This window comes from Pseudopipra pipra, chromosome 11 (genome assembly GCF_036250125.1).
Source record: "Pseudopipra pipra isolate bDixPip1 chromosome 11, bDixPip1.hap1, whole genome shotgun sequence".
Classification (NCBI taxonomy): Eukaryota; Metazoa; Chordata; class Aves; order Passeriformes; family Pipridae; genus Pseudopipra; species Pseudopipra pipra.
In genome coordinates, this window is record NC_087559.1 from 9,874,093 (window position 1) to 9,892,521 (window position 18,429).

General features: G+C 45.3%; 1 protein-coding gene across 4 annotated transcripts in view; it reads right to left on the minus strand.

Moving 5' to 3' along the window:
* The window catches only part of PLXNB1 (plexin B1), a 78,908-nt gene extending 66,363 nt beyond the window's left edge, over positions 1–12,545 (minus strand). For 2 of the 4 annotated variants that reach the window (XM_064667456.1, XM_064667455.1), the window contains exon 1: positions 12,476–12,545. The gene's annotated coding sequence lies outside the window, so the exon portion shown is untranslated. The remainder of the gene's footprint in view (positions 1–12,475) is intronic. The other 2 variants (XM_064667452.1, XM_064667457.1) reach the window with 2 other exon arrangements.
* Positions 12,546–18,429: the final 5,884 nt, after the last annotated feature.

Here is an 18,429-nt window from a genome sequence, read left to right on the forward strand (position 1 = left end):
TTTGCTAGATTGCATACAAAAAACTAAATGGGCTGCTTCGGTACCTCATTTTCAGTTGCACTTGGCGAGTAAGGAAAAGAAGAAGCCAAGCAAGGCTGAAACAGTGACAGTAAAAGCAAAAGAGCTGACTGCCTCAAATGGTCTTACAACAGGCACAAACTCATCAATACCACAAAAATATCATTCATTAAAATAAAGGCATCTTCCTCAGACACATCCTGAGAGCTGGAATAAATACCCAGCTTTTAACACTTCCCTCTCCTGATGGTTATGCTCTCCCACAGGGAGCTTCCTGGTAACGCTTTCAGTGCAGGGATGGGAGGTACCACAGGGTAAGTGTGAACAAATTCCAGTTATGACAGATCTGATCTGTACTGCAAACCCTAATCTTCAGCTTCCATGGCATCATTTGGAGATGCCTCACTTTGAGACCATTGTAAGGCACATTTTCCTTCCCACTCCCTTGAAGGACCACCAGATCCCAGTCTATAAGCAAATACTGCCTTTAAGGGAAATCCTGGTCCACCTCCTACACGTGGTTAATTGTGACACACAGACCCAGGCAGCAGGCAGCGCACAGAAAGCCAGCAGACCCATCAGCAGGTGAGTGCCAGGAGCTCCCCAACCACAAATCATCCCCCCCAGCCCCAAATAAACAAACTGGCAGGTTGCTGAGTGCAATCCATCTGGCAGAGCTGTATGCTATTTAGAAAGACTCTGAGTGGCACTTAGAAACCCTGGGTCTCAAGAAAGAAATCACAGATGAATGTGCTGGGTGAAGGACTCCTACATATGTATACGTGGAGAGAGAGACACACACAAAGGAGGGCGGGGGGTGGGTGGGAAGAGTGACAGCAAGACTTGTCTCTGTGCTTATTTTGACCTTTCAGTTAAAGATTCTCCAAAAAGGCACTGTTCGGCCCCAAGCCTGATTAGATGTCTTGGGAAAAACAGAGCACAAAGCATCACACATGAATGAGCACAGAGCCATAACACGATCTTGATATTCCCACCCATCCATATGGCCAAAAAAAAGCGAAGTTCTTCAGTGCAAACATTGGCAGCAGCAATATGAAACTAATGTGTTAATTAGCAGACTTCACAATCCAGCACATGGCAGAGACTGCTGATGGTGGCTATTATATAGTCAATCAGAAGTGAAACAGAATAAGTACCACACTACTTAACCCATTCAGAACAAAGTTAATGATTTGCTAATTGCAGATTTCTGGCCTGAGCAGATCAAGGTCTGTTTTTCAAGCTTCTTTTCTCAGAGATACCTTAAAATTTATTCAGTATGACGAGCACTCCATCACTCACAACTCTTTTTTTTATTAGCATTCAGTCTCAACTTGGATGTTCAGCTTAAATTCAGGAAAGGCCACTGTCTTGCTTTACACAGCATCAGACTAAATGAACTCAATGATTTGTCTGGTCTTATAAAACTCTTTAGTTTTCAGCCTGTAAACAGTTGCAAGTTATTTGTAAACAATGGTAGGCTAAATTAAAACATTCATCAGATTCGCTTCTTGTATAGGATTTTCACACTGAATGCAAGAGAAGACTAATGAAAATAGCTGAATTACTTAAGTGCAATTGGAATTTAACACAGTTCCTTAGAGTACATGGGTTTGCACACTAAATGCCTAATAAAACTCTACTCTCCTAGAAAGTTTAATCAATAAAATAAATACCACAAGGCAGGCCAGATACAGTATTTCTTTCACTATTGCACTGATATTGCTAAGAAATATAAAAAAGAAATATACAGAAGATTTCATTTTCAGGAGACGTTTGAAGTACAAACCTCGAGTTAACACTCACGTCATGAACAAGATTCTTTATACCCAGGATGTACCACTTAAGTCACATAAAATATTTAGACTTAAACAAAGTTTGGAAAGAAAAAAAACAAACAGGGATGAAGAACACGACTGCATTGGTCTTGGGGTTATTTCTAAACCAGAAACCAATTGCAACAGGACTAGTCAGAGTCACATAATTTAAGGTACAACCACTCTGATTTCCTGCCTAACACACAGGCACTGTTCCATTTTATCCACTCACACCTCCACAAAGCCCATTAAGTGGTTCTCTGAAATGTAGTGGTTTATGGCATCTAGACTAGAGGCCTTTGGAGGTCAAAACATAAGTTCACTACTCTGCTAGTAGTTTGCTCCAATGGCTCCATCATTCTTTCTGGCAGCAAGGCCAGACTAATTTCTTATTTGTTTGCCTTCTGCCTTGAGCCATTAATTCCTTCTCTGCTGGATTAAAGAGGAGTTCCTCAGAGTCAATTATGCACATGTTTTAACCAAGTCACCTCTCAATAGCTTTTCTGGCAATCAGCAGATTGGTCCTGTCAGTTCTCAGTACAGGGCATCTTTTCTTAAGTGCTTGAACAGTTTATAACTTTTTTTTTTAAATATCAATTTGATTGTCACCCCCTCTCTTCCTCCCCCTTCTTCAGGGTCACTGCTTTGGTGAGGCATAATCGGTGAAAAATCAGCATCTCTGGCACACAGAAGTCCAAACTTGCCTCTATCAGATAGATGTCATTTCACTGGACCCGTTTTACAGCATAATGAAGGAGCTACAGAAATCAGAATGCAAAGATCATATCAGTTCACTAACAGCCAATTATCTGATTGTACTGAGTGAAAGGAACTTGTATCTTTCTTAGTCACCATTTAATTATTTCTCCAAAAGTTCTAAGTAAAACTTCAACACCTGGTTCCCCACTCTGCCAAAGACTTGTGTACTATTCAGTATCTTCAAGCAAGAAAATCCCAACATATCTGTCGTTTCCAGCCATGGTTTTGAATTTCCCCTCAGCATTGCCTGCTTCTCTGCTGAATCATTGTTAGCAGTGGCTTTAGACTTATTTTCAGAACACTGATGAACTACTGAAAAGCAGAGCATAGTACTGATGCTTGGTGAAGTTACCTGCTAGGAATACAACTTTCTGACATGTGCCCAGTAACCTGTGATTTCAGATGCAACAGCCTTTTTTTAAAATTAAATAATTATGAGGTAGGCTGTTGATGTTGGCACAGATCAATTATTCATACTATTGTATGGCTCCAAGTCAAACATCCAAGGAATACATTACATGAACAGTCACCTGCTGCCGTGTTTCTTTCCAGCTGCTCTTTCTTACTATTCACACAACCAAACCCTTCAGAGGTATCTATCAAACCCAAGAACTACCCATCTCAAACCTCCTGAAAGACCCAAAGTTATTCAAGATGACTGAATGAAAAGCATTAATCTGTTGTAGTTGTTAACCAGGCACTCCATATCACAAGGACTAGTACCTCCTCCTACTTCTGTTCTAGCAGGAGGCCTATTCAACTTCCACCTCCAACCAGCATTTCCATTGAGTGACACTTCTCATTTTGTGTTATATGTCAAATGCACATCTAAGCTGGCAAAGAGCACAAGGCAGAGAGTTATGCTCCGTGTGCAGGCAGGAGCACAGGGCAAGGTTTGGGTTCAGGTCACTGTGACAGCTGGAAGGGCTCTGCCTGTTACACCACTCAGAAGAAAATAATTCCAAGGCAACAGTGTAGAATGAGACATGTGGCTTTTACCAATCCTTACCTTCGTACTTTCAAAGCAAGAAAAATTTACTTGCCACGTGAACCCCCCAGCCCAGCTACCCAGGAACACCAACACCTTTCTGTCTATCAGAGACAAGATCCTCAACAGAGCTCCAAGCAGTGAGAACAAGCAGCCTATGGAAAACTGATGGCAGGGAAGGCTACCCATCAGTTTTAACAGCAGAAAGCCTGCTCATATTTATGCATGACCGCTCAAGTGAACTGCATGACTGCTTTTGTTGATCTGCTCTCAGCGATCTATTCTTTCAGTAGGAACACCAGGAGGAAGCCACGCTGGGACTGGGCAAGGGAAAAAAAAACACCCCGTGGACACGGTGAATGGGACAGAAAATTCCCCTATAATTTCTGCAAGTTTATTTGCAGCAATGCCCTGCATTGACTTTTCTAGCAACTTTTTGGGACACCTTCACACATAAAAGCCCAAGCCACACCACAGTAGTCTCTTTGACTAAATCTACTTTAGAAATTGATTAAACCATTGATTTTTTTCATAGCTTGGATAGACACACAGTGACCTTTCCATCCCACAGAAAAACCAAAGGGAATTAACACATGTAAATAGAGTCTTCATTTAAAAGGAAGTGTTTTGCTCCCTTAGAAGGAAACTCCTGCAATACTTTTCCTTGCAGCTCTCAAAAGAGCTCTCAAAAGATCAATTCTTCTTCCTCCATTTGAGCTTTTCACCTTTCTGTCCAAATGAGGCCAAAGGGACAAGACTTCTCAGAGCATATACAGAAGAACAGCCTGAAGACAAACACAAATCTTCCTATAGGTCACTAAGTGGTAAAGAAATTGGTACCAATTTGTAAACTAACAGTTCTATTTCAGTCATGTGAAGCAGCAATACAGAGGACAGTTCCCAGCAGAGATAACAATTTGACAAGCACAAAAAGTTTGATTCTTCCTCTATGCAGAAAAGAGGGGTTTGAGATGTATTTTTCATTACAGGGTGGAATAACAAAGATGATCCATGTGTTTATATTGGTTGAGACCATTCCCTCGTGAATCACTGCATACATATAATTTCTACCTGCTTAAAAGAAACACATTGCATTTTGGGCAAAGTTCCATCATTAGGACCTTGTGCCTTCTGGTATTTCCTACATAGTGCACTTGGGGATGCAGATTACAATCCTAGGGCTGAGCAGCCAGGTGTCATTTGTGTTTTGATGAGCCAACAGGCTCTGGCAGCCTGCAGAGAACACGGAGCCTGTAATTGTCACTGTAGCACCCGTTAGGATTACACTTTGCTGGCAGCACTGGGAGGAAGGGAAGCAGATGCACAGCCCAATGGCTTTCAAATATTCAAGAGGCAACACAGGAAAAGGATGAAAACTCTGCAAGTGCAGGTCATTCTCCTGTGACAGCTTTGCTCAGTGCAGCAGCATCCTGGGACTTGCATGCTGCTGTGGAACACCTGCACCAGGCACAGACACAAACTTTTGATCAGCAACAGAACATGGAACTGCAAAACTACTTTACCAGTAATGTTCACGTTTCTTGGGACTGTGTGAGCAGAACCAGCATACAAGTTCCTCCCAGCAGGACCCCCACCCCTGTCATCCTCTAGAAGGTAAACACTATTCAGATGTTATTTGTCTGTAGCTGACGAGTTTGACATTCATAGATCCATGGCAAGAGCTCTTGCTAGAGCAGGTCCGTGACATTGGGATGCTGTAGATGTATTTGGATGGTTGGTTCCAAAATAACATGAGTCTGAGATACGTCCATCAGCTTGTCTACTCTTTCTGCTCTTTACAACATTTATTCACAGACGTCAAAAGAGACAGCTCTCCACAGCATTGTGAAGTCTAGTTAAGCATCATGGAACAGTGGCCATTATCAATATGGGTTGTTAAGGAAAGCTTCATGATGCCACCAGCCTGTATGTACAGGCCTCAGACCCGCAGTGAAACAGAACAACTACTTGCAAGACCGTCAGTGGCAGTGGGCTGCCTGTGTTTTATGCAGAGAAAATGCTTTTACAAGGTTCAAATATCCAGCCCAGTACTGCCACTAAAATACACAGGAACAGCTTTAAAATATAATAAGCAAGAAAGCATGATTGTCAGCACTCCCCCAGAAGCCTTTAGATTTGTGGCACTCTGCTGAGCTTGTTACTGAGGCTACTGACACAGGCTTTCACCTTCCCTGTAGACCAGTTCAGTGTGGAGAAGGAAGGGGCCATGGTGACTTGGGCACTGTGAGGACAGAGACTTGACTGTCCCAAGCCCAGAAAAAGCAAAACAGGCTAAATGGCTCTTTCATCTGGTCCTGTGCAGCTGCTCATATGGCCACACTGCCAGCACACACAGTCCCTTCTCCCCATCTTTGCTGCTGTGGGAGGTCACCTTGCAGGTACCTGCCCTCTTGGCAGCGCAGAGAGCAAGAGCAGCATTTGTATGGCAGCTGCTCTGCCTTGTCACTCCTTTTCCTTTAGCTCTGCATCATCTCAGCAGTGCTGGGCACAGAGCACAACCAGACACTCCAGCACTGGGACTTCAACTGCCTGTTACCACGGCCAAGGAGCTTAGCACACCAAGTCACTTGGGGATGGCAGTGCTGCAGGGACTGCTCTGCCTTCTTGCCAATTCAAATTTTGCCTATGCTGCCAAGAGGACAAGCTGGTAGCAATCACCCACAGGGCCATTCTGTAATTGCACATGCACCTCTGTTGGCTGTTGCACATCTGGAAAATAGTTTCTGGTTACAAATCCCAAAAAGAGAGGAAAAAAATTAGATCAAAGGAGGAAATAAACAGTAAGAGTCAGTGTTACCCGTTGCAGGCACAGCAGTGCCCCAGAAGGCACAGTCACAGAAGGGAACCACACCTCTTCATTGGAGCCATGAGAAAGCTGCACTGACGTGCAGGACAAAAAGCAAAAAGCCCTTGCGATCTTGGTCTTAAATCTCTCTCAACAGTTGCAAGGTGACATGAAATGCAATTCAAAATGCATTTCAGCTAAGGACCAGAACATAAATTCACAAATGCCTTAGTCTCTCTAGGTACTTCAACATTTCTGCAGCCTCATTTCAGCAGTTTCCATCAAAATGCTAAACTGGCTAAAAAGATTGGCAAATAAACAGAGCCCCTGGTTACTACTTCTCCATTTCCCACAGTGGCACACACAGACCTCATGCAATTAATTCAGCTGCACACCCGCTTTACCATTCTCCTGGGCAGAATCACTCAGCAATGGACTGCAATCTGTATGCAAGAAGTCAAGCAGAAAGCAAATAAAGATCAAAACATTGACAGCAGTGGGATTCAGAAGTCCAGGAACTGCTTCTGCACTAGAGCTCTCCAGCACATGCATTTTTTTGGCTACATTAAAGGTAGGAGACGGTAGAGGACAGGTGAGAAGAGCTCATGATGCTGGTTTCCGGAAGACAGCAAAAAGATGATCACAGAAGATTTACCAAAATGCTCTCATATATGAGAATTTCCTATTAGGTAATTCACTAACAGAATTGCTCTCTCCAGCATTTTAAGAAGGTTAGTCTGATGCAAAAAAAAGTCTTGGTATCAAAGCTGAAAGTGCTAAAGAGGGAGTTGCTTTAGGGCCATTAACTCCAAGCTGTCCAAAACCCTACACCAGCTTCAGTGAGGACACTGCTTCTGACAAAGTCTGGTCTGGCAGGAGCATCTCTGAAGCCCTGGTTCCTCTGTTTCAAATTCTTGTTGTCTGAACGACTTCCAGCTGAGCACAGCGCACTTGCCAGGCACCATAAGGAGCACTTTCTGAGGCATTTGCTTGGCCAGGTGTTCACAGAGGTTGGCATTTTTTTATGGAGACTAGAGAACCCAAAAATTCCTCAGTGCTTCACACAGGAGGATGGGGGCATGGGCACTCGTAGGGCACAGAGAGATTTCAAGACCACACAGTCTTCAGGAGTCGGACCAGAGGGGGAAACAGGTGGCACTCCAGTTCTTTAGGTAACTCCACACAAAGAACAGGGAGGCCTCTTAACAAAAATGTGAAATGGTGTGGTACAGGAAAGCTAAAAGAAAAAAAATTATTTTGAAATGGACATATATGGGCAGAAGCCTTCAGCTGAAAACACTACTTCTATGTAGTAATTTTCAGAATTATTATAACAGGGTAAGATGTCAAACATACCCATCCTATTTATAGAATGACATGCAATTTAGTCAGAAAACAAGTTTCATCAGCATAGACAAATGCATGAACACAATCAGCTTCCCCCACCTGCACAGTCCCAGGCACAACTATTCTCCTGCCACAGCAGAGCTGCACGGAAGGGTAGGACACAAGAAAGACTCCTTGCAGCAACTCCAGCAGCAGGATGAACCCCATCATTGCTATTCAGTACTACATTATGTGAGATAAGCTGACACACATGTTTTTTTTCACTGAAATGCAGAAATTCCAAAGGCAGCACTGCCTTTAAATTAGAATTAAGTAAAAGTGCAAAAGAGAATGATGATGACTTGAAATTGTCTGCACCTGCAGACACAAAGCAACAGCAATCCATTTAGTCAGTACCTTACAGCTGTGTATCCCAATGGCTCACCACAGATTCTAGGTGGGTATCTGGAGCAAGTGGTCACACAAGTCCTAAACTCCAGTCCCCAATACAGAACCAGCCTAATTAAACCACCACCAGGAGCAAAGATCAATCTACTTACAGACTCTGTGACATAGGGACAAAAGACTTCCCACGTGAGATGGACCGGGAATAGATACAAGTAGCAAGATAAAATTACAATGTTCAGATACTTCAAGAAGGGAAACAATTATCATTTTCTCAAAGGGAGTAGCTACGAAGTTCCAAAAATTTTGAGAGCGGCAGAGCCAGTGCAGAGCAGAGGCTGGGGAAACTCAACCAGGGGTTCCACACTGTTCTCTAGTTAAACTTCAAAGCCAAAAGCAAAGTGAAACCTCACACCTCTGCCAGGCACAGGAGAAGTGTTCCTCACAGTGCTTGCAGTGTTTATACTGTAAGCAAATCACTAAAGTTCACATGAGATTAAAGTCTGGCATCTGGGAATTTCCTTACGATCTGTCTCATTTGAAGATTCATTTCACATTTTGATCAACATCTAAAATCAGATCATGCTAACACAAAGTTTTCTACTTCATTTTTCCCACTTTTCTTTTCTTGGGAGGGGCAGGCAGGACTTGAAAGTGAAATTCTAAAATTAAATTCAGGATATTAGAAACCATGTAAAAATTGATTCAATTAAAAAAAAATAAAATCCACCCAAACTGACACCATTTGTTCCTTCTGTTCCCTCCCCACCCCCCGCCAAGCATTAGGAGGCAGTACTTACTTCTAGTTAATGAAAAGGAACTGGTTCCTGGAACCTCAAAATAGCTCACATGTCTTAGTTACTACTTGGCTGAAAAAAATTATTAGCAGTGAAAACAAGTCCCCCACATTTATTACTTAAGCAACTGGGGAGAAAAGGCAGAGCCTTAAAGAGCTCACACCAAAGCACCGTGGTTCTTCCATTAGTCAGGGCTGCGTGTCAGTACAGGTCCAAACATCCTGCTTCATGTTTTCGCACCTTTGCAAGTCTGAGCTCCAGCAACTACAACCCCAGCCAGCTTGTTAAGTAGGGGAGCATCTCAGTTATCCCTGTAGCAAACCATGGCATGCAGGCTGACTCTGTATGGTTATAGAGAACTATGCAGGTAGCAAAAACCCCTCCATGCTGTTTTGGGGGAGTCCCTTAGACCGAGTGTGCCAATGGGAAAGGTCTTTTGGCTCTCACCACTGTGCTGGAGTAAAGACCATGCAACACATGAGTTTACTGTTTCCCAACTAAATCAAGCATCTGCTCTGCCTTCCGGAACAATGCTATCATGTCACAAGACCGTGCACATGCTCCTAATGTCTCAAATGCTTGTTCCTGAAAAACACATGCAAGAATTTTCTAAGACTTGTGTTCCGGCACCGAGACCAAACCAGACAAAGCTCAAATAACGATCAATATGATTCTTCTCTAAAGACATCATCGCAACCATCAGGTCATCAAAGACGCCTCCAATAATAGGACGAGGAAAATGATACCAGCACAATGAAAGACCAGCTGGCACATTCCCATAAAGGCAAAAGCAGCCCTCCTGTGGTTTTGATGAACAGCAGAAGATGAATCCTTTCAGATACAGTAATCCTGCAATCAGATACTCACAAGAACCACAAATAAATGCAAATCAAATCCAGGGCTTTAAGAGATTATGGGGAATGCAAAGGAGAGTCAGTAGAGCACACCAGATCCCAGCATCCAGAGCACAAAGACGTCTCCCTGAAGATCCAGGTGAGCAAAAAGGGCACCAGTCCAAACCCTGCTTTCTGAAACTAGCTTATATCTAGAGGGCTAATTCTTACGAGAAAGCAGGCAGGCTCATGCCTCCTCTGACTGCTACCACCCTGCACAGCCTGCAAGCTGAAATGAATCAAAGTCCTATCATCTTCCTCCAGGATACCCTTATGCAAGTTTGGGAGGGCTCAGCTCAGAACTTGGCTACAAGAGACAATTTGAAGTTTCAGGAGAAAAAAAACCAGCTACAAACAAAAACAGAACAGATGGAGAGGCTGTCAGTGAGGAGGAGAAACTGAAGTCCTTGTGAGTTTGCTTTGACAGGCAGCAGGAAGGACTGAGACAGAAAGGAAGATGACAAGAGAAATAATGTCAATCTAACCAATTCAGAAGTAGAGCTTTTACCAGAAAAAATCCCAAGAATTTGTGGGAAGTGGCTGCTTCATCTTCTGAACTTCCCCTCATCTGTTGTTCTCTCTCCCCAGCCGACACTAAACTTTTGCTGAAAAAGATACCATGCCTCCCTGTACCCATCACTGCTGGCTAAAGGAACCCCTCTAGAAAGTCAATAGCAATAGTGGGAGACAGCAAGTGCAAATACTTTTGTTTTCCCGTTGGACAGTGCTGGATAGCACACACCCCACACAGGCAACCTGGGTGGGTGCTTTTTCCTTCAGAGCACACCCAACATACAACTGGCATTGCTTATTTGGCAGGCAGCCTTTTACCAGGCTCACGGGGCCACCTTCGGCAGCAACAGATACTTTTCAGACTTGTTTCCTCGCAGTCTCTGCTGGCGTTGCCAGGAAAGCCCAAGCGTGCCAGCAGCAGCAACACTCGCAGCAACAACCCTGCTCCACACAAAGACTGGCACCGAAGGGAACGGCTCTGCACGCTCCTCACAGCCCTCTGTCAGCTATTCCCTCTGCCCTTATATGGGAACATCCCGTGGCCCCGCTGGGAATATGATGCTGTTGGTGGACATGAAAGGTAAGGCAATACCTGAGCTGTCAGCAGGCGAGGACAGAATTTTTCTGTTCTGAAAAGCAGGCAGAGTCTTGGAGCCCAAACTCTTCACAGCACTCACGTGAGAGAAAGCAGAGATTAAGTGTCAACTGCTGACAGTCTGCACCCACCTTTCTCAAGAGAGTTATGCTGGTGATTTTAATCTTATTAAATATTGTTAATCGTATTACTAACCTAACTCTTTTCACATGTTGGAAGAAATTTGAAGAGAAAATTCCATATATGATCATGCTATGGTAAATGCTTTCTACCTAAATCTTAACTCAGAGCAAGTCCCTGGCTTACAGATTCCAGTTCTGCTACACAGAGGTGTGGATGAGCATGGACATAGTCCATTCAACACCAGACTACCCACGAGTCACCTTCCCCGCCAGATTCTTTTCTGTCCATAACCTGTTTGCTTTCTTCTCTCTGGGATTCTGTTAGACATTCCTGGCCTCTCAAAGTGACCCTACTAAAACCTGTGCAATTCCATGCCCCATTTGTAATAAGGGGAAACACCAATTTCCCCATTAGAATGCAAAACCACGTAGCACAACAGCTCAGTGCATCAGCTTCCTCCTGATTCGGGGTGACTGTTTTCATCACTGGCTTAGCTCCTGACGTCACACAGACACATCGTTAATATAAGTCATTGATTTCTGCATTTTATACACAAGGCAAAACACTCCTTTGACCCCCGTTCAAAAAGTGAGGCCACAAATGAGCAGATCACATTCAGCCTCACACAGAATAAGGCACTTGTTCAGTAAAATACTGACCCCGCTGTTTTACAAGACGCAGGGTTGTAGCCCCTTCCTTCAGCACTCCAGATATTCCCCCAGACTGTTGCCCTGAGATAAAGCAGCAGCAACAGAAAGTTTAGATTCGAGAAAAGAAAGAGCTCAAATTGCAACTTCTGGAACAGAAAACACACCTGCTCGGGGAGGGGGGGACGCAAACACTTGCTACAAACTCTTCCAAAAGGAATGCGTTCAAGGTGGAAAAAGAGATCTCCAGACCAACAGGAATCAACCACTCAGTGCCATCCCAGGCGCGGGGCGAGGGCCGGGCACCCCTTCCAGCGCTGCCGTACGGGCTGCCCGACCGCGGCCCCGCCACCAGCCCGGTGACACTCCCTCGGAGCCCTGCCCAGGTCGCGGGGGGCTCGCCCGGTCCCACCACCCCTCGCACCCGCCGGTGCCGCCGCCGGCGGAGGGTCTCGCCAGCCCCGCCGCCCGCTCCTCCCCTTCCTCCTGCGGGGCGCGGAGCCGCGGCGACCCCCACGCTCTCCTCCGCAGAGCCCTCCGCGGGGGCGGCCCGGGCCGGGTGGCTCTCCCTGCCCACCGGAGCCCCCTCGCCCCGCCCGGGAGGCGCCGCCGCTCCGGAGGGGCCGCGCCCATCCCCCCACGCGGAGACAAAGCGCGGCCCCCGGGCGGCACCTGCCGCCGGCGCCGCTGACCCCCGGCAGCGCTCCCCCGCCCCGCGCCGGTCCCGGCGGCGGCGGTGGCAACCCCGCGCCTCCCTCACCGAGCCCCCGTCGCCCGCCGCCCCTCACCTGCCGCGGCGGCCACCCCGCTCCGCTCCGCTCCCGCCGCCGAGCGCTGCCCGCACCGACCGCGGAGCGCCGGCCCCGCCCCCGCCGGCCGCTCCGCCCCCCTGCCGCGCTCCGCCAATAGGAGACGTCCGCTCCGCCGAGGCCACGCCCCCACGCCCGCTGGGTGCCTCTGCCCCCCCCACGCGCGCGGCTGGCGGCGAGACCCCATTGGCTGCCGCGGGAGGGGCGTGGTCGGCGCCCCCCGCGCGCCCCCGGCCCCGGCGCGGGCCGTGCCCGGGACCCCCGGCCCGGAGGGGCGGCGGCGGGAGCGGGGCTTCGGTCCCTCCGCACGACGGGCCTCTGCCGTTAACGAGCGAGGCCCGGGGAGGGAAGGCTGTTCTGGGCGCTGCCGCCAAAACGAGTGGCCGCTGCCGGCCGGCCCGAGGGCGCAGCGCCGCTGGTGAGAGCTGGGCTTAACACTGTGAGTTTTGGAGGAAATCGCAGCGTTTCTCTCCTCTCTTCATTTGTAGTGATGCGACTTTGGTGTTGGGTTCGACAAGGCTTTGTACTCGGCTGTCCTCAGCCAAGAGGTGCGAGGGAGGGAGAATCTGCAGCGGGCACGGGCCACAGGGAGCAAAACAGCAGCAAACCTGACAGCGAACCCGGTCTGTACCTACTTAGGAGTCACCCTGGACACACACAGCGTCGGGAGACTTAGGCACAGCCCAGTTCCCAGTTGCAGAGTATTTGTGAACCAGCACATTAGCGAGACTGAAGAATGTGACAAAAGCATACTTATCTCCAGTTGCAAAACAGCAAGGACATACCATTCCACCTGAAAGTCAGTGGAGACAAAAGCACCATAAAGCAGAAGCGCCTGAAGTGATATGTGTAATATAAACTGACTGCTGGTTTTGTGATTTTTATTCCTGTGAAGCTGGAAGCTCTAGTCATGAGCAGAGCAGAGGCTGATGCTCTGTATAAGAGACAAAGACATTTCTTGCCCTGAAGAACTGACTGCATAAAATCCTATCTCTGAATTAGGGGTGAGTTCTGTCAGTAACAGCTCTACAGAGAGACAGAATTAATGCTCCCATTTTTCTCGCTCACAGTGTAACTTCTGTGTTCCCCAGATGTGCTGCATTCTGTTGTGTTGTTGATCAGAGAATATACAGTTAGTCTAACAACTGACTTGCTATACATGCAGTGACCAACTGTAAGTACTGGTCATTTGCCTGCTGAGCTGACTGCCAGATGTTTGGAGACCATGGACAAAAGATGAAATTATGCCCTAAGCACCCAGCCACAAATGCTGTTTGGAAAAAGAACACGTATCTGAGGACATGCAGAAGTGATACAGGAGCTGGAGGTGTAAGCAAACTCTGAGGAAGAGTGGCCTGGCCTGGGCTGTGCAAAGTATAGAGTTCAGCATGTTCCAGGGGTGCCCATCACTTTTCCTTTTTGGCTACAGATGAAGATACAGATCTCCGCTGAAGACATAAAGCTGCTCTGAAAGTCTGAATCAGACTTCCCTCCCACATACATTTCTGGCATTTCAGAGGAACATAGTTGGTACAAGTCCCATGTCCAGAAGTGTCATTAAACATCTACTCTCTTTGTTACAATACGTCAGTCTCTCATACTCCCACCCTCAACCCCCAAAAAGACTATTTTATGAAGGAAAAAATATGTCTGAAAGTTTAGAGATGCAGAACAGTCCCCAGGATCTGGCAGCATGATCACAGTCTCCCAAAGGAAGGATTATTGCAGAGGCAGCTTCCGGCTGCCTCTCTGGACCTTTGCTCCTTGGTGCTTCATTATGCTGAGGAGTCCTTGGGGCCTACTGTATGCAGAGCCCATGAGGACTCTCATGAGGAGATGATCCCTTACTTGCTCTTCTCCTCATACAGAAAAAGCCACCTGATTTCCACACCCTACCCACTGAATCGCTCTTCAGCTTAGAGCTCACTGAACAGAGAATTATCATCTCACTAATCAGAGACATTTTAACTGCACTCAAAGTGCATCCACCAAAATCCAGTTTTGGTGACTAAGAGCATTAAAAAAAAAAAAAAATCCCAACTTTTCTCTGCTCCAACCCATTCCTGACTCAAAACGCTAATCCTCTTTGTGCCTTTCCTCCAGAGCCAGTCCCAACCTGCAGCCCCTTCCGTCTGGCAAAAAACATCTGCAAGCTTCACTTAAAAAGCAGCAAAAAGTCCCATGAGAGCATATTGGCAAGGAGCAGCTTTTCTTTCTGCCCCATGGCAGGGCTGGTACAGGCAGCTGGCTGCAGGGTCTGCTTTGGGAGCAGGGCAAGAAGAGCTTCTGTGCACTTTAAAGATGTTATAGTGCTCCCCTCCTACCCCTCTTACTGTACTTTCAGCCCTCCTGAGTGATGTGGGATTACGCACTCCCCCCTCCGGGAGGAGTTTTGATCATTCTGCACAAAAATCTTACAGTTCTTAAAAAAAAAAAAAAAATCAAACCCAAACAAACTCTAGAGAAAAAGCTGTCCTCAAACATTACACAGCTGAAAATCGTATCACACAAAACGCAAATATATTGAGGAACAAACTTAAACAGTTTTTGATTTCCATTTATTCAGAAGCTTTTTTTAAAAAATATATTTAAATCCCTAAAGGATCCTCTTCTATAAAAGCCCTTGTTCATGTCTGGTTCTAAGCAGGTTAGCTAAGTTTCTTACGTAACTATTATGATAATCACAAGGCTAGCAGCTGCTTATGCTCCTTTTGATTTTGTTCTCACTCTTCCTCCCCTCCAAGCAGGGGATGAGACGGGTTAAGAAAGTCACAAGGGATGTGTGAATACTGTCTATAGCTTCTGGGAATTAAGTGCATTTAGAGCAGTAATTCAGGGACCAACAGAAGGTTAACTATATCTACCCTATTTCATACCTGACTCTGTTTCTTTCAAGCTTTCAATTTGTCAGAACATTTAGAAACAGCATTAAGGTCTTTGTTATGGTCTTTTGGGTACCTACAGCTCTGTTCACAGCAGTCTGCCAGTGTTCAAGGATCTGCTTTTGAATACAAGCAGTGCCTAGCACCCCAGAACCTTCAGGAGCAGAGCAAGAGACTCTGAGCACACACCTATTTGCATAGGTTTACTTTTCTCCCTGCAGAACTCAGCAAAACAAGCTTGGGATGCTTGTGGCAATCCCTTTATCTTGGAGCTCTGCTGCTGTATTTGAGCACAGACCCTCTTGGATTTTAGAATTGCCAAGCACCAGAAATTGCACTTCTCTATGTTTGATGAGGAAGGTTATGAATATAACTTGCTAGCAGAAATCTGGCAATGAAGTACAGTTCTAAATATATTATGGACAAATCCAGCATTGTCTCCCTTTTCCTAGCTAACAAACCTCACTCCTACTGCAAGTCTCAATCCTGTTTCTGAGGTAAACAGGACATCTCTACCACTCCTAAGATCCACAAAGAGGGAAGTATTTGTTTTTGGAAGGTATTTTGTGAAAGGAACTGTCTTTTCCAGACAAATAGTTACAAAGAAATCAACAACAGCACCTGCGACTTCCGACCAGGATCCTAGAATGGAACAGTCAAAACTGGAGTGTTAATAAATAAATACATATATCCTGATTGTGACACTACATATAATTGCTTTTGTCCTGCCTTCATAAGCAACATTTTCTAGTCCTTTCAGAGTGAAGGAATGGCAACTTTTCTCTTCAGAATGCACCTACTGTTAGAAGTCTGCAGTGACCTCATTCAAAGTTATTTCCATAGCCACGAGGCTGTTTGCTTTTGAGTTACTAGTGGTTTCTCATGAAGCAGTAAGAACTCAAAATAGCTTAGCTCAGGCCACTGCCTCTCATTTTTCTATAGTTAATGTCTATCAAAGGGCTTCCTGTTGCTCTTATTAGGTTCCCTCTCTAGCTTAGCTTCTGCGTCTTGACAGACAGTGGAATTAAGTCGAATCAGCACAGGCTTCCTCTGCCCTACACACAGTAACCAGGTCTGTCCCTGGCCTCACTAGATCTGTGCATGCTATTGCAACCACCATCCCCCCAGACTGATGAACATCTGGGACACAGGGCTGGCTGAGCCATCCTGCCCAGGGAGAGGTCTTTGCTCATGGAAAGAGCAAGAATTTAAGTCTCAAAAGGCCGTGGCAAGCAGAACCGACTTGTTGAGGAGAGCTTCTGCTGAGAACCCTCATTCCAGAGGTAAACTCATCTATTGTGAACCTTATTAACAACCCAAAGGTATGCAATAGAACAACAGAATGCCTTTTTTTTTTTTTTTTTTTTTTTTTTTTTTTTTTTTTTTTAACTGAAGTAGCCCAGAAGAGCACAGGCAACAAAGTATTCACTTAATCCTGGCTGAATCATCAGGAAACATGCACTGAGATGTCCCTCGGCTTTGTGTAAATCACTGTTGCTACTGCAAATGTACCTGAACTAATGTGAGTGCCCAGGTAAACACCCACAGAGAGCTGTGCTGGTTTTGTTCAAACTGGTGTATTTGCCACCTGCATTACCATGACAAAGGTTTAGCATAAAGTAGTAAGCAGATTATACATATAATCTATGTTATAGCATTCTGCTGGATATTGCCTTCAGCCAGCTCAGGTATGGCTGCTACTGCTGCAGCCACACCTTCTGGCTTTGGGGTGCACTTATGGTGCAGTGCCAAACTACACATTTAGATCACTGCCACAACGGAGTGATGATTAATCCAGGATTGAGGGAATACACAAATCTTCTCTCCTAATTATTATATAGTCACAGTTAATTACAAGGGTTTTTTCCTAATTGAAATTATTCTGCTGTCACTTCACATACGAGGATTTAGCAAAGAAGAGCAGAACTAAGCGAACCACGGTAATCGCTTGGAACAAGGAGCTTTGCCAGCTGTACAGAGCTTCACACAGAATCTATTCTAGAGTCTTCAAAACTCCCTATAAAGGATGAGATCCTGTTATTTTCATCCTGATACATATCACACCTTCCAGCTCTTCTCAAACTTTAGGCTATTTCAAACAGTCATTTATCGCAAATTAATTTGCTACTGTTCATTGACTGTTCGTACAGTCATTGACTGACTTTTGCTTCCTGTAACTCTATGTAGAGCTAAAGCTACTGACTATCATAATACCATCTTTAAAAGGGTAAAAACCAGACTTCTTTAGAGCAGTAAACCATCCTTGGGTTTTTATTCTCATGTACTGTACACAAGTTTAGCTTCAGATCTCTGCTCATTTTTGATGCCACCAACTACAATTCAGTGAGTGTTGCCGTGACTTTCAAGTTTAGCTGCCCGACATTCAGCATTTAAAAACCATGTTCATATATATAATCCACACTTTCAGTGATATTGAATAACAAATTCAGCCAGTTACATAGTAAGGAGGCCCTACATTATGTCATTAGACTGAAAAAAACCCAAACAAACTAGAATAAAATTCTGTTTGTGACTAGTGGCTAGTGGACTAGTGCTGGCAAATTACAAATAGACCCATTGTACTATTCCTTCCCCTTTAATTACACACTTGCCTCTTATTTTCATCACGCTCCTGCAAGAAGTACAACTTGTAAAAATATTTGTGAAATGATAAAATGAAATCTTATAGACTTGAAAAATTTTATTGATCTGTATGCACACTTCTTGACATAGCTAAGCATATGGGAATTTTTATCCCAGTTTTCAAGCCAGTAGATCAAACTTCTGCCCTGATAAATGCTTGTTACTCACTTCCCACTCCAAACACTCAATATATAAATCAGCAGTGGAGCTTCCCAAAACCACCTTTTGCACATTTCATCTCTCTTACAGGTAGTGAAATCATCACAGTTCATTCCTAATACTGTTTATTCCACCATTCATTATGGAGCTGGATTTGTGATTTCCAGTTCAAATGATTCTTTTACTCTATCGTTGATCTGAACGCCTCATGTGTAATCCTCTCTACTTTTGCTCATGATTTCTTCACAG